Genomic DNA, 12,695 nt, shown 5'->3' on the forward strand with positions numbered 1-12,695 from the left:
CCCGGTTCGTATTGTACTCTGTGTTCCATCGTTTAATCGTTTCCTGCGTTCTTGTTGAACATTCTCAAATGCGTTGATTTCGAATTTCCTGAAAGCCTGAAGTAGCCGTGAAATGCTCGACTTCGTGTCGGTGAGACTGTTGCCGGAGTGGAGACCAGAAAGTTTCGAAGGCTACAGACGAGAAAAAAGTTTCACGATTACGCTTCTACTAGACGTTATTTTATTTCCTTCTCGCGTTTGGAAAGATAAAAATTCCAACTGGAATCGTGAATTTAATTTCAAGTTACACGCATTCCGATGCAAAAGTAATCCCGACGAGTATGTATAGCCACTAAAAAATAGCACAATGGAAACGGGAATATGAAAGAGGGTTAACCAGACATCCCTCAGATATTCCCAACAATTCCTCCCGATCAATGTCTCCACCCCGCGATCGTCTCCAAAGACAGATAAACCCAGACCGTTCGCGCAAACACGATCAAAGAGTATAGAGGGGCGGAACAGGGCGGTTTCGCGAGGATATCCGGTGAACGGGCGACACAGTTTTAGCGCTGTGTAGAATGGCGATGCTGTGTCAGGTGGTTCACAGGCACGTTCAGCCGATTCATCGTCGCTTTCGAGGAGAAAACGTCGAGGCGCCATTGGTGGATGTCGACCACGAGGGAGCAGGAACGACAATGCGTCCGTACCGCCGTGTTTCTCTGCATCTGCACACGCCGCACAGCATCCAGAGTAAGTACGCGCACGTAAGTACGTGCACTTCAATCATCGTTCTCACAGGCCGTCGCGCGCCATCGCGCCTTCGCCTCTTTTTCGCCTCTGATCTCTCTTTCTCCGCGAGAACCTTTCATCCACCGAGCGATTACATCCTCCACCTCCAACCTCCTCCAACCTCCCAAACGGCCTTCGTGTCCCTCGTTTTAGTTTTATTCCGCTTGCACACGTTGCCCTTTTCTCTGCTCCGCGCCCTCTTTACCCGACGTTTACCGTTTTCCTTTCTGCGACACTCGGTGTCCTTTCGCGCCTCAAACCGACCAGGGACTCGATTATATCGAGGCTACTGTCTGCGTATCTCGATCTGCATCCTTGCGATTCCTGTCTCCCGTCTCCCCTCTCGACCAGCGTCATCCCGAAGATGCGTTCCACGAATGATAAATCGTTTTACAAGTAGATAGCCGATGTTCATGCATTTATAAGAAGTTTAAAGGTGGACGAATCTTGCGCATACAATGCACGAAAGTATAATACTCGTTATAGTATTCAGTGGGTAAAACATTTTTATACGTTTTTAATTTATATTCGTAGAGATACGAATTTGCATAAATATCGGCGACTGTTCGTATGATTTTCACGAGGGTGATTTTCATCGATTCGATAGGTAAATTGATTAGGAGCAACACGTTGAGTGGAAGGAAGGACTCGATCGTATCGAGGTGTCCGAATTCGCAGGTTTGTCTGCGGTCTCGTTTGAGTTTCCACTACCAAGCTGTTTGGTAAGTGTCCTTTCGACGTGTTCAACTATCTCTATGGGCGATATAGCGAAACGGTTGTTTGGCCAATTCTCGCAGAAGTTCCTTGGATCGACGTTGAAGCTTGGATCGTACGTGTAGTATAATTTAAGCTCGACGAATTCTGATACCTTTTTTTAGTTTTATCCACTTAAGAATCTATAAGCGGAATTTTGTTTTGAAAAAGAAGACTGTAGCGGACTACGTCTGTTTGGTACGCAAATGCATCGGAAAAATGGTCGTTTAGAGAAACATCGATGGAAGCACGTTGAAGAATTCGAGCGAATGGTATTCGTGACGCAACGACGTCGAAGATATTAGCTCCGCATGGCCGGGAACCGTCGCCGATGGATTAAACGCGGTTCGATTGATTAAACACGATTTATATTGGCGTTAATAAGCGATGGCATTGAATATTTAAAGCGACTCATTAACTCGGTAATTGCGATGAAACGGCGTAGCCCGCGAGGAGCGTTGATCGATCGATTTCAATTTCGTTCCTTTTTGTTCCGTCGTTACCTTCGTTGCGGAACAACGTTTCCCTATCGCTAACAAGCCGATCGGAAAATTCAGCCGTTCGTCGATATCGCTTCTGGAGTTCGGATGAAAAAAAGAAGAGGGAAAAAAGCTGGACGAGGAGGAGGAAAAAAAACTATTTCTTCCCATTGGATGCTGCGTCGTCAAATGACAGGAAATTTTTTTCGATTTAATGAGACTGCTTTAACATCGGAATCGTAACCACGACGGAATACCCGTCGTGAACGAGTCGAAATAAATTTGTATAAATATATAAATAATGGGAATTGGTGTGTTCGAAATTCAAGAAACTAGAGATACTTCCTCTGAAATAATTTTACTACCACTCCACGAATCTCTCTGTGTGTTAAAAAAAAAAAAAAAAGAGAGAGAGTTGTAAAATTCTCGATTTTTTTAACAAAAACACTCGCGATACCCGATATATGTTTCGCAAACTAGCTGCCTGTTAAACAACACGTTGCTTCTACTCTTTCACCACTAAGCTTTCTATGGTCGTTTTAAAATCGAGCACATGGATCTTCGCACCTTTCGAAAATCCTCTCCGTCCTATCAATTAACCCCCCACCCCTGATACTTTTGAATCGAGCTAGCACGGGATTCAAAAAAAATTGTATTAGGAGCCTGTTTGTCCCTGGGATCGAAAATTCACCAGCTCATTGTCGGCTGCAATCTAGAGTCGAATTGCAACCTTCCCCTCTCCCAATACTTCTATGCGCCCCGTCCTGGGGTAATTTAACACGTAAGGGGATGACGACGGTCTCGAAGCCCGTGTCCTACGGGGTCTCGTATAAGTGACGATCGTGTTACACCGGCAAACTCACGAAATCTTTCGAAGAATCTATTCTTCGACCACCCTCCCAATGATTGGTCTCGTTACTTCTGCCCTGATACCCAGACCTTTTTCGAATTTCTCAATGGGGAAGTGGTGGTAGAAGGTGGAAGTTATTACCGTAGGCGTGATGAAATTTTTTTTTTCTGGCGATATTTGTCGCCAAGTTTGCTTTTGAAGTTATTTCTCTGTACAATGTTTCTTTGCTTCGATAGCACGTTATACGATGCAACGTAAAAATCGTAACGATGATGTAAGTCGGTTCGTTGCTCGTTAGAGTTTAGGTTTAAGTTCTATACGTTATCTTAAATCGAAGGCATTCGAAGAATTCCAGACAAATTAGTGGAAACGCGACGATAATTGGGCGCGTGTGGACCAAAGCCAATCTTGAGAACGAAATAATCTACGACTCATCGACGAATTACAGAATCTGTGCGGAACAGCGGCGAATAGGATTGCGCGATTGAACGATGGGATAAATCCCATGACCCGCGAAACCATCGAATATCTCGTGGATATATACCATTACCGATTTCAGGCTCCCCTAACCGCCAGTTATCCGTCTAAAATCCATCCTGTCGCTGTCCGCCGACAAATCTCGTGATCGATTCGAGTGTGCCATCAAAACATCAAGCAAAACCCATTCCTCGGGAGAATACCAGAGTTTCCAGAACCATGGGGGTCCTATAGACCACCTGCGGTATTACACTCACTTTTGTCTTTGTCACTGTGATCGAGAGACCAGAGCAGAACAAAAAATCAGTAATTCCTAATGGACGAGCGGGCAAGGGATCGCAACGACGACGACGACGACGACGACGACGACAACGACGACGATGGTCGTTAGTAAATTAAACGCGGTCCTTGATGATCAACGGTGGAAATCGCGTGATCCAACGTCTGTTTAAGCACACGCAGCGGTCGAACGTCCACGCGAGTGCGCGTAATTCACGTGATTCGCGATGAAACACAATCGATAACGCGGCTTAATTGCTGTAGCCGTAAAAGGAGGCTCATTTGTATAAAGCTTCATCGTCCGACTAATCGAGTTAATTATCAGGCTGATAATGCGCGGACGACTTCGCAACAGCTGCGTTGGATAGAAAAACAAGGAAAAAAAAAGGGGCAGGCCGCGCAGATGACGCCTGAATCCTGCGTCTCTTTCCTTGCGCCCCGCGCTTTCTGCTTTGCCGTACGAGCAACACGGCCAATTTATAGCGGCCATTATCGCGGACGCGATCCTTCCGTGACTATTATTACCTGCCTCCGCAGCAGCTCGACAATTACTCTAATGGAATAATTTTTTGGAAAATCTATCGAGACCTTCCAGCATGGAATGCTTACAGCGGCCACACCCTTCCCGCGTCACTCCAATTGGAACCTCGTTTAGTCACAAAGCAACGAAACAAGTTCTTTATTTGGTGATTTGGTAGAGGGTGACGCGGATGATACGAAAGTGGAGAAACTCGAGGAGAGATGTAATGGCGAAAAGTTGATTCTAAGGTTCCGATCGTATCGAACATTCTGTATCGGGATAAATTTGTACATAGGATAACTGCAGAACTACACGCGTGCTTTGCGAGCTTAAACGAGCGTTGGTTGGAAGCGACGTTTAATTTTGAACGGAATACTCTGTATCGCTGACGAGATAGTAACCAACGAAATCGGTCGATTTTCATTCCAGAACGCAGACACCGAAAGTCGAATCCCGCAGGAAGATTGACGCGTTCGCGAGACTGCCACCAAAAGAGACGAGAGGGGTGAAAGGGGGGTTTAGCTTATAGACCGCGCTGGCAGATCGAATTGCTTTTTACAGCGGACGGTCGCGAGATATCGAACGCGTGGTCGTGTGTATACTCGTACACGTTTGTTGTACACGCATGCATGAGAAGACGTTCGTTGCGTGTACGGATTCGCGTGGATATGTGTGCGCCAGCACGCACAGTGCACAGATACACGTACGAACATGGGAGGCACATGATGCGTGTGGGGCGCGGCGCACAGGCATAAAAGAGCAAGCGAAAAAGGGAGCCTCTTTTTAATCTAGCGACGATTCGCAACCCCCTGCTTCTTTCATAGTTACGTGCTTAGTGCTTATACCCATTGACTCCCTCTCTTTGCTCTGTTGCCCGAGCTGTCTGTCATCGTCCCTCTTTATACGCTTTGTCGTCGTGTCAGAGCGGCTCTCTTCTGTGCGACCGAGGGCCCGGACCAGTAGTATCACTCAGACTTTCTACTCGGCGACCAACCGCGATTCTATTACTTGCCGCTTCTACTTACTCGATTCGTCCTACCTGAATGGTTTTGCCAGTTGTGGAATCATCAAATTTTTGACACCTTCGAATCTTGCGGCGTTCGAATTTACAAATTTGCAGATTCTTCGCTCTTCGTATCGTCTAAATTCGTCGATCGTTCAAATTGTAGAATTCATTTAACATTTGACACGAAACAACCATTTTCCCCATTTGCCAAGTACCGTTTCTCCCTACAAATTGGCGTATTTTAAAACGCTGCTCGCAGAATTACGTTTCAGACCAATTGCAGCGCAAATGTTTACTGGCTACGGTGTATTCCTCGGGCGTGTCGTCGCGAGACCGGGGTTAAATCGGCCGAGACCATTGTTCGAAATAACACGCGGCTCGCTTTCTCTTCCTTTCTCCGAAAAGTGCATCGCTCTCCGTTCACCGGTTTTTCGCTTGCATACACACGACGGCGTGCACGATGAGCGCGAGCCTGTACCAGGCCGCATATGTTGAACATGTACAATGCCTCGTGATCGTATTACCATTCACGATAAACCGGCGGCCAGAGACTAATACCGAAAGCGGCAGTAATCAACCCTTTTGACGAAATTTCAATCGGCATACTTGCGGTTTCACCCGATAGCGCTAAATATCGCCGCTTTGTTTTATTCATATTCGGTTAATTAAATCGCGTGGAGCATCTATTCGCAAGGATCTACAAATTTGTAGACTTGCCAGGTGAAATGAAATTTTTCTATTTTGAGAAAATTTAGTTCGTTGTCGGAAATTTGTGATTTCTCACTTTGAACGCTATACGCTAGCAAACTGATCGAAACGATCGATTCGATAAACGATGCATTTTGAGGCACTGGAATGATTATTTTGTAACGCATATACGAATAAAAGCTTGCTTTACATCTCGCATGCGTACGTTCTCGTATATTTCTCACTTTGATTTCTTCGGTGGTGGTCGTTTATAGTTTAGTTTCGGTGTCAGAGATATAAACGATAATCGTCGAGAGATAATTTTATAGCATTTCAAGTAAACGTACCGTCCGATTAAGGGAGCATTGTGAAAAGGAATAGACTACTCTGGGACGCACGAACCGTGCAAAGGTGGAGCAGTTGTATCTTATCTCGCATTTAATCGACATCGTTGAACCCAACTGTGACGCTCCTAAGCTCCGGTAATTACTTAGATGGACGAACCTTTGACACGAGCCCCCGATTCAACACGGCAAATAAAAATCGTATCGTATATACTCGGTTTTAAGAATTCGTTCAATTTCATCCCCCTAGTTAATTACCTCGAGTTTATCTTCAATTTTCAACGCTTCCATCCTATTTTTGTTCTTGTTCCTCTTCTTTTTTTTTTTTATTCATACGTTTCTTTCCGATGAAAAAAAAAAAGAACGAAAACAGGGACGAGCATTAGAACGATTGATAATGGTCGAGCCGATCATTTATTCCGTTCGATGAATTTTTCATTGATCGATCGTCGCGCGCGCCGCAACGACGACGACTTTCATGTTAAATGAAAGTTGCCATGCAGATAGAGAGGACGAATGGTAATTGCGATTGCCACGGGTTGAGCAATTAGTCGAGCGATTGGCGCGTCGAAACGCGACGAGAAAGGAAATAATACGAAACCGAGAACGAGCGTGTAATTAATATTGTACAAGCAAAGCTATCGAAGTTTCAGTTACGCCTGATATTCTGGTATATAGACGAGTGAAAATATCTCTTAATTCGCCCCCGCCTCTCCCTCTCTTCGTCAAATTACATTGTTCAATTTCCTGTATGCAAATTTACAATGCACAATAAGCGTTTTAGAAATTGCCGATGGATTGGCGATAAATTACAGAAAAGCAACGTGTTTCGTATATTTCTGTGTGCTATTACACGGATGATGAATCGAAATTTCTACAACAGTTGAAAAGGATGATCGTCTCTATGTTTCGATGCGAATCGAAAGCAAATAAATTAAAGGAATTGTACGACGCTTATTACAATCTTGTTTTGTTTCAAACAGATTCAAGAGGCGAAGGACTTCGGAAATCGAACAAACTGATCGAGAACATCCTTTCAAACGAACTTTCTAAATTTATATTCTACGAATTTTTCCACTTACTCTGATCTTACATTAGCAAATTGTAATATGATCGACTTGCGTGACAATCTGAAACATTAAAAATAACTTTGCACGGTTTTCATATTTTATAAAACAGTTCAAAAGACAGATACTTATCCGTCGATAGAGAAAACCGCGATTCGGAGGGTCGGAGACGATTGATTCGCGATTACCACAGCATCGAGCGATCGATCCAGGCGAAACGATGGTTAAGCAGATAGGGCCACCTGTCTATTAGCTCCGGGTATCCCGGTATCGGAGTTGTTGATCCTTTTCCGGACCCCGGGCGAGCGCTTCGTTAATTAATCTGGCAGCAACGGACTCGCTTCGGCTCAAAGGCACCCTTTTTCGCCCCGGTTCATCCATCCATTTACTTGCTGCATGCGATCTCTTTCCCGACGCTTTTCACCGCGGAACACAGCCGAGAACAACGAGCAGTGCAAGATAATAATTAAAGTTATAGAAAAAGGAGAATCACAAGCATGTGCCGTCGCTTAAAAATACGATGGTTTATTCTCGATACGTTTCGCTTCGTACTTTACTTCGTTTAAACTTTTCTCCGATTTATCGATAGGTGTGTGTATCTCGGAAATACGAACGAATGGAACTTTAACGGTGAATTTAGCATCCGTACATTTGGCAAAGAGAATCCAAATGTTTAGACAGTATTAAATAAATTGATCGAATAATTTAATATCCTCTGCTCTACTCTCGATCCTATCTCAAAGACAAAATAAACGAAATTCTTGGTTCGGCTCGTGTCTTTGTATGTCGGACAATTTCATTTTATTAGTTCTTCCACCCCTAAAACCAACCGATTGTTCCACCAAAGCCGCTTTCTCGCCAGTACAAAAGAATCGTCGCGTGTCGGCGATTGGTCGACGAAGCACCAGCGAAACAATCGGATCGAGCCGATTCTAGGGCGACGCGTGGATGATTCGCGAAGGTTGATCGATGCGGGCAAAGACGAAAAATTAAGTCGTCCGCCCGATTATTCTCCCCGCCCCCCCCCCCGTCATTCTATTCCAACCTACTAATAGAGTCGTCCTCGTGTACTCTTTTACTTGTCAGGCGAAACTATCACGACGTTGACCCCACGCTCGGCCGGATAATCGACTGAAAATAACCCCAAGAGACACAGGACCCCCCTGGTTCCCCGGACGCAGCCTCCCGAATACAAAGTCGGTGCATCTGTTCCGTTGTTCGTGAAAGGAACGAATGACTCCGACAATTAGAGAGCAGAAATCCCGGCGAAGCGCTTTTACGAGCTTCTTCTTTTCTTGCTCACGCGATCGCGGAGATTGCGCCTGCCTGCTATGGGGTGGAATCGGCCAGATTAAATCGGTCGGAGGAACGATTACGTCCTGTCTGGACGGAAATAATGCGCGTCGGGGGCTGGTACTCGCTACCGCGGACCAAAGAATTAGAATCTCTTTTGAATTTCTCTTGGATCGACGATTAATGCTGGAATTGAAGTATCTGCCTGTAGGATAAAGCAGCGATTTCCATCCTTTTCCGTCTCGTGACACGCGTAAACTAATTATTAAAAATTAAAACGACAAAGATAATACGTTACGCGAAGTTTGCTTAAATTACTCGTATTAACAGATAATGATAAAAGCTCCATACCTTCCTATCGATTCTCGATCTCTCGGAAAATCAAATGGAAGATCCCATCGCTACCGAAGCACCTCCTCGAATGGAAAGAAGAAATCAAGAGATAGAAAGATCGATGGGTCACTTGTAATTAAATGCGCCATTAAGCGGGCTTTGACGAGCGCTGACACAATGGCCAGGCAACGTAAACAACGAGAAACCGATCTTTGTCGTCTAATTCAGGGACACGGTGGGTGGGCAATGGCCATGACAAAAGACACATTTAGTTAAATGCAAGGCGCGAGCCCGCGTGCCGCATTGTTTTGATCCGGTTTGAGTGGGTACAATTAGATCACGCTGCCGGCGCTATAGTTTCGACCCCCTATCGAGCCAGAGGGGGCCGGGATTGGCTTCGTTGTAAGCCAACGCGATACCAGGCCAGTTTTAGCGTGCAACGATGTACCGGTGGCGTGTCGCGAATCTCTTTTCATCGATCTGATGACCACCTCGTCCATTCGTGCGGTAAGTGGATAGAGTGGACTGCCGCTGGTACCTTGTCGAACACAGCTTGCCTACATAAGGGAGTCGTTCGTTTAATACTTGCCGCTTTTCTTTCTTCTCCGCCATTTCCATCTTTTTTGTTTGTCTGACCTTATCTCTCTCTCTTCCCCTTCCTCCGGTAACCACTAGACGAACCTGTCGGAAACCGAATTGATCCAACTGAGTTTCTATTCATTTCTTAGTTAAACTACATAAATACACGAACGACGCTCGATTCTCAAGAAAGAAATGGTTCATTTGCATAAGTTCATCCGTCCTAAGGTAAATTTACACAACGTATTAAACAGCAACGTATATAACATGATCGCTTTTCTATACTTTTCGAGTTACTCGAAAGGTATAGGAAAGGACTCGAATACGACGTTTACGAGGGAAACGAAACGAACTATTTAATTGGCGAAGACCGGACAAGACCGAGAATCGGATAAATCGATGGAAATGCTAACTGCCAGATTAACGCGAGTCTAGCGTGGTCGATTCTTTCCCTAATGCTTCTAGATCGAAGCTTCTCAATAGACCAGGGTCTCTTTCAAAGTCTCTTGGCGATTTCGTGCAACGAAGAGAATCTAACCGTGAAACGTTGCCAACGTGTCCCATTTGGAACGGCGACGATCCATCTGAAGAGAGATGAGAACACCGATGCAGTCGAACGGGGATAGCAGTCAAGGAGGAGGAATTCGTGGAGCGGCTGCAGCAGGGTAATCCGATTAGCCGATCACCTCCGAATGCGCCTCGTAACCGGAAAGCCAGTGTGAAAGTGCTAAACGAGCAATAAGAAAGTAATGGCAGTGTGTTCAAAGCAAAAAGCCAGCCCCTTTCGAAAGCAACATGGGCGGGCTTTCTGCCACGAATCAACGGCTGGTGGAGGGGGTGGAAGAGCACACCGCCGCGGTAGCGGGTGCAATTACGGATTTTGAGTGACAGATGCTCGCCCAGTCGGCAGTCGGAAGATTAAAACAAGTAATCAAAGCCCCAGTAGCCACCCCGGGATGGATATGGATGGATGCATTCCCCTGCCTCCACTAGGTACAACCCCGCCGCTCCATTTCTCTCTATCTTCCTCTCTGTGTCTCGTTTTCGTGGCCGCGCCACGTTTTCCCTCCTTGCCTTGCTTCCTCGCCACCGACCGGGCCTAGGCAGCGAGGGTTACCACCAGCTACTATAATATCCACCTATCAAGCCGCGCTCTGAATGCTCCTTTAAGAAAATGTTCCTTTTTCGCTTCTCGGTACTCCTCGGCCGGGAGGTTATTAGACGGCTCCTATCCCTGGCAGGGAAAAAACGAGTGGCTGACAGGAGAGCAAGGGGAAGGACGAGAAAGGGATACTCAAACGACCAGCGAGTTCTATTTCACGAGAAAACGATAGAGGATGCTCTTTGACGCGCGCGTTCGCTCGCTTCGATCGGCTCCGCTCGACAACAACCGGCCGGTTCGCCAGTCGACTCGCTTTCTTCCTTCTTCTTCTTCTTCTTCTTCTACTTCTTGTCCACGCGCGCACAACCAGCGTCACGACTATAGACTATAATCGCGATGAAGACGATGCTAACAAAGTTAAGCGATTTGCCGCTTATTGTTATCCGCGTGACAGAATGTAGCGTGAGATCTTTGGCACCGATGAATTTACGGGGATTACGAGCAGAGCGTCGAAGTGTTTGAGATTTACTTTCAGCATGATTTTTGTCGTAATTTTTATCGCGAAAATGATCTAGTATCTTCTTTTATATTTATATCACCACCCCATAAGTAGTACGATTTTTTTTCATATGTTAGATGAAAATAAAAGATTACCTGCGTTCGATCAATTGTTTATTTCTTTTTATTAATCTTTCTATTCCAACATTATAAAACCTTCATAGCAACAGTTTTCAATTCAACGTTTTACATTCAACTCCCAAAAAAATCGCATTAGTTATACGTAGAACGACGTAATATTTCTAACAAATCTATCCTAAATTCCGTCTACATTTTCATCTTGAAATTAATGCATTAATCTAAAGTGTCTAAACACCGTTCGTTTTATATTTCGAAATTAATGGATCGAGTTCGGTATGAAAGTTTAACAACCAGACTAGAGCGAACAGCGACGTTAAGGATAAATGTTAAGGTCGATTAAGCGTTCGTTACGGGCAACAAAAGGAGCAATTAGAACAAGAAGCCGTATGATCGCAGCCCCAACAATCGCGGGGGCGGAACAAACCGACGACGATAGGCGACTAGAAAGTCGATTAGAGGAGGAAAATCCGCGTTCGCCTGCCGACGACATAATCCACGTTCACTCTTAATCGGACAGACATTACGACGGAATTGGCGAGCGTAAAAATGTGGTTCGATAATCGTTACGGCGAAACAATCACGGGCAAGTAGAATGAAAGAAAGAAAGAGAACAGAATGTAATTCGATTTCGCAAACTTTCTAAGAGACGAAGGCGCGAGTCGACGAAAAAATCTATTTTGCTATCGCGGCAACGATTGAATTCATAAGTTCCTTTCTGGTACTTTCAAGCGTGCGTGCCACGATTTCAGTCGGTTATTCAGCGTTTGTCTGACCTCTTTGTCCATCGGTATTTCTACTTTTCTCTACAAAAAAAAAATATTGCGACACGAAGCACGTTGTAACAATGGTACGCTTGAACGCGAAAAAACGAAATCTCTTTATTTTCAGCGTTTCTGCGATCAAGCCATATTTACGTTTCCGAATGAAAGATAAAAAACTGTTTTTGGTTTTTTTTTATCTTTTTTTGTAAATGAAGAAAATAAATATTTCAATATTTTAATGATTTGATAGATATCGAATAGATTTTGTTCGATGAACGTGAGCAATATCCCTTATCGATGCGCGACGACTCGACAGGACTCGAGGAGACGGAATATGTTTAATCTTGAGATTTCGGTTCGCAAAAGACAGGATTGGATTTTGTAGGGCGAGAAAGGATGAGCCGTTTATCTCTGGCGTCGCTTTTCAGTTTTTCCCTGCTTCCCGGTCTATCTTATACATCGTTCGTCTTCCAACCCCTCTTCTTTGGTTACTTTATCCCTTCTTTCGGGGGCGTTACCGGCGTCGGTATCTTCTTTATGAAATAATAAGCTCTCTCTTAAATTCATCGCTAATGCGGTCCCGCCGATTCCCTAGATCTACCTCCTTTCCGTCACTCAGACCTCTTTGATAACGATCAATATCAATCTAAATGTAAAACTTCCTATTGATTGCAAAAAAAAAAAAAATACATCGATTCGATAAAATAAATATTTCTATATTAGTAGAGGATATTAAGCGGTTTCTAAATGAAATT

General features: G+C 44.8%; 1 protein-coding gene across 1 annotated transcript in view; it reads right to left on the reverse strand.

Moving 5' to 3' along the window:
- Nucleotides 1-12,695, reverse strand: part of LOC132911854 (peroxiredoxin-like) — a 147,524-nt gene that overhangs the window by 132,970 nt on the left and 1,859 nt on the right. The gene's annotated exons all lie outside the window — the stretch shown is intronic.

Source organism: Bombus pascuorum, chromosome 11 (assembly GCF_905332965.1).
Source record: "Bombus pascuorum chromosome 11, iyBomPasc1.1, whole genome shotgun sequence".
Lineage (NCBI taxonomy): Eukaryota > Metazoa > Arthropoda > Insecta > Hymenoptera > Apidae > Bombus > Bombus pascuorum.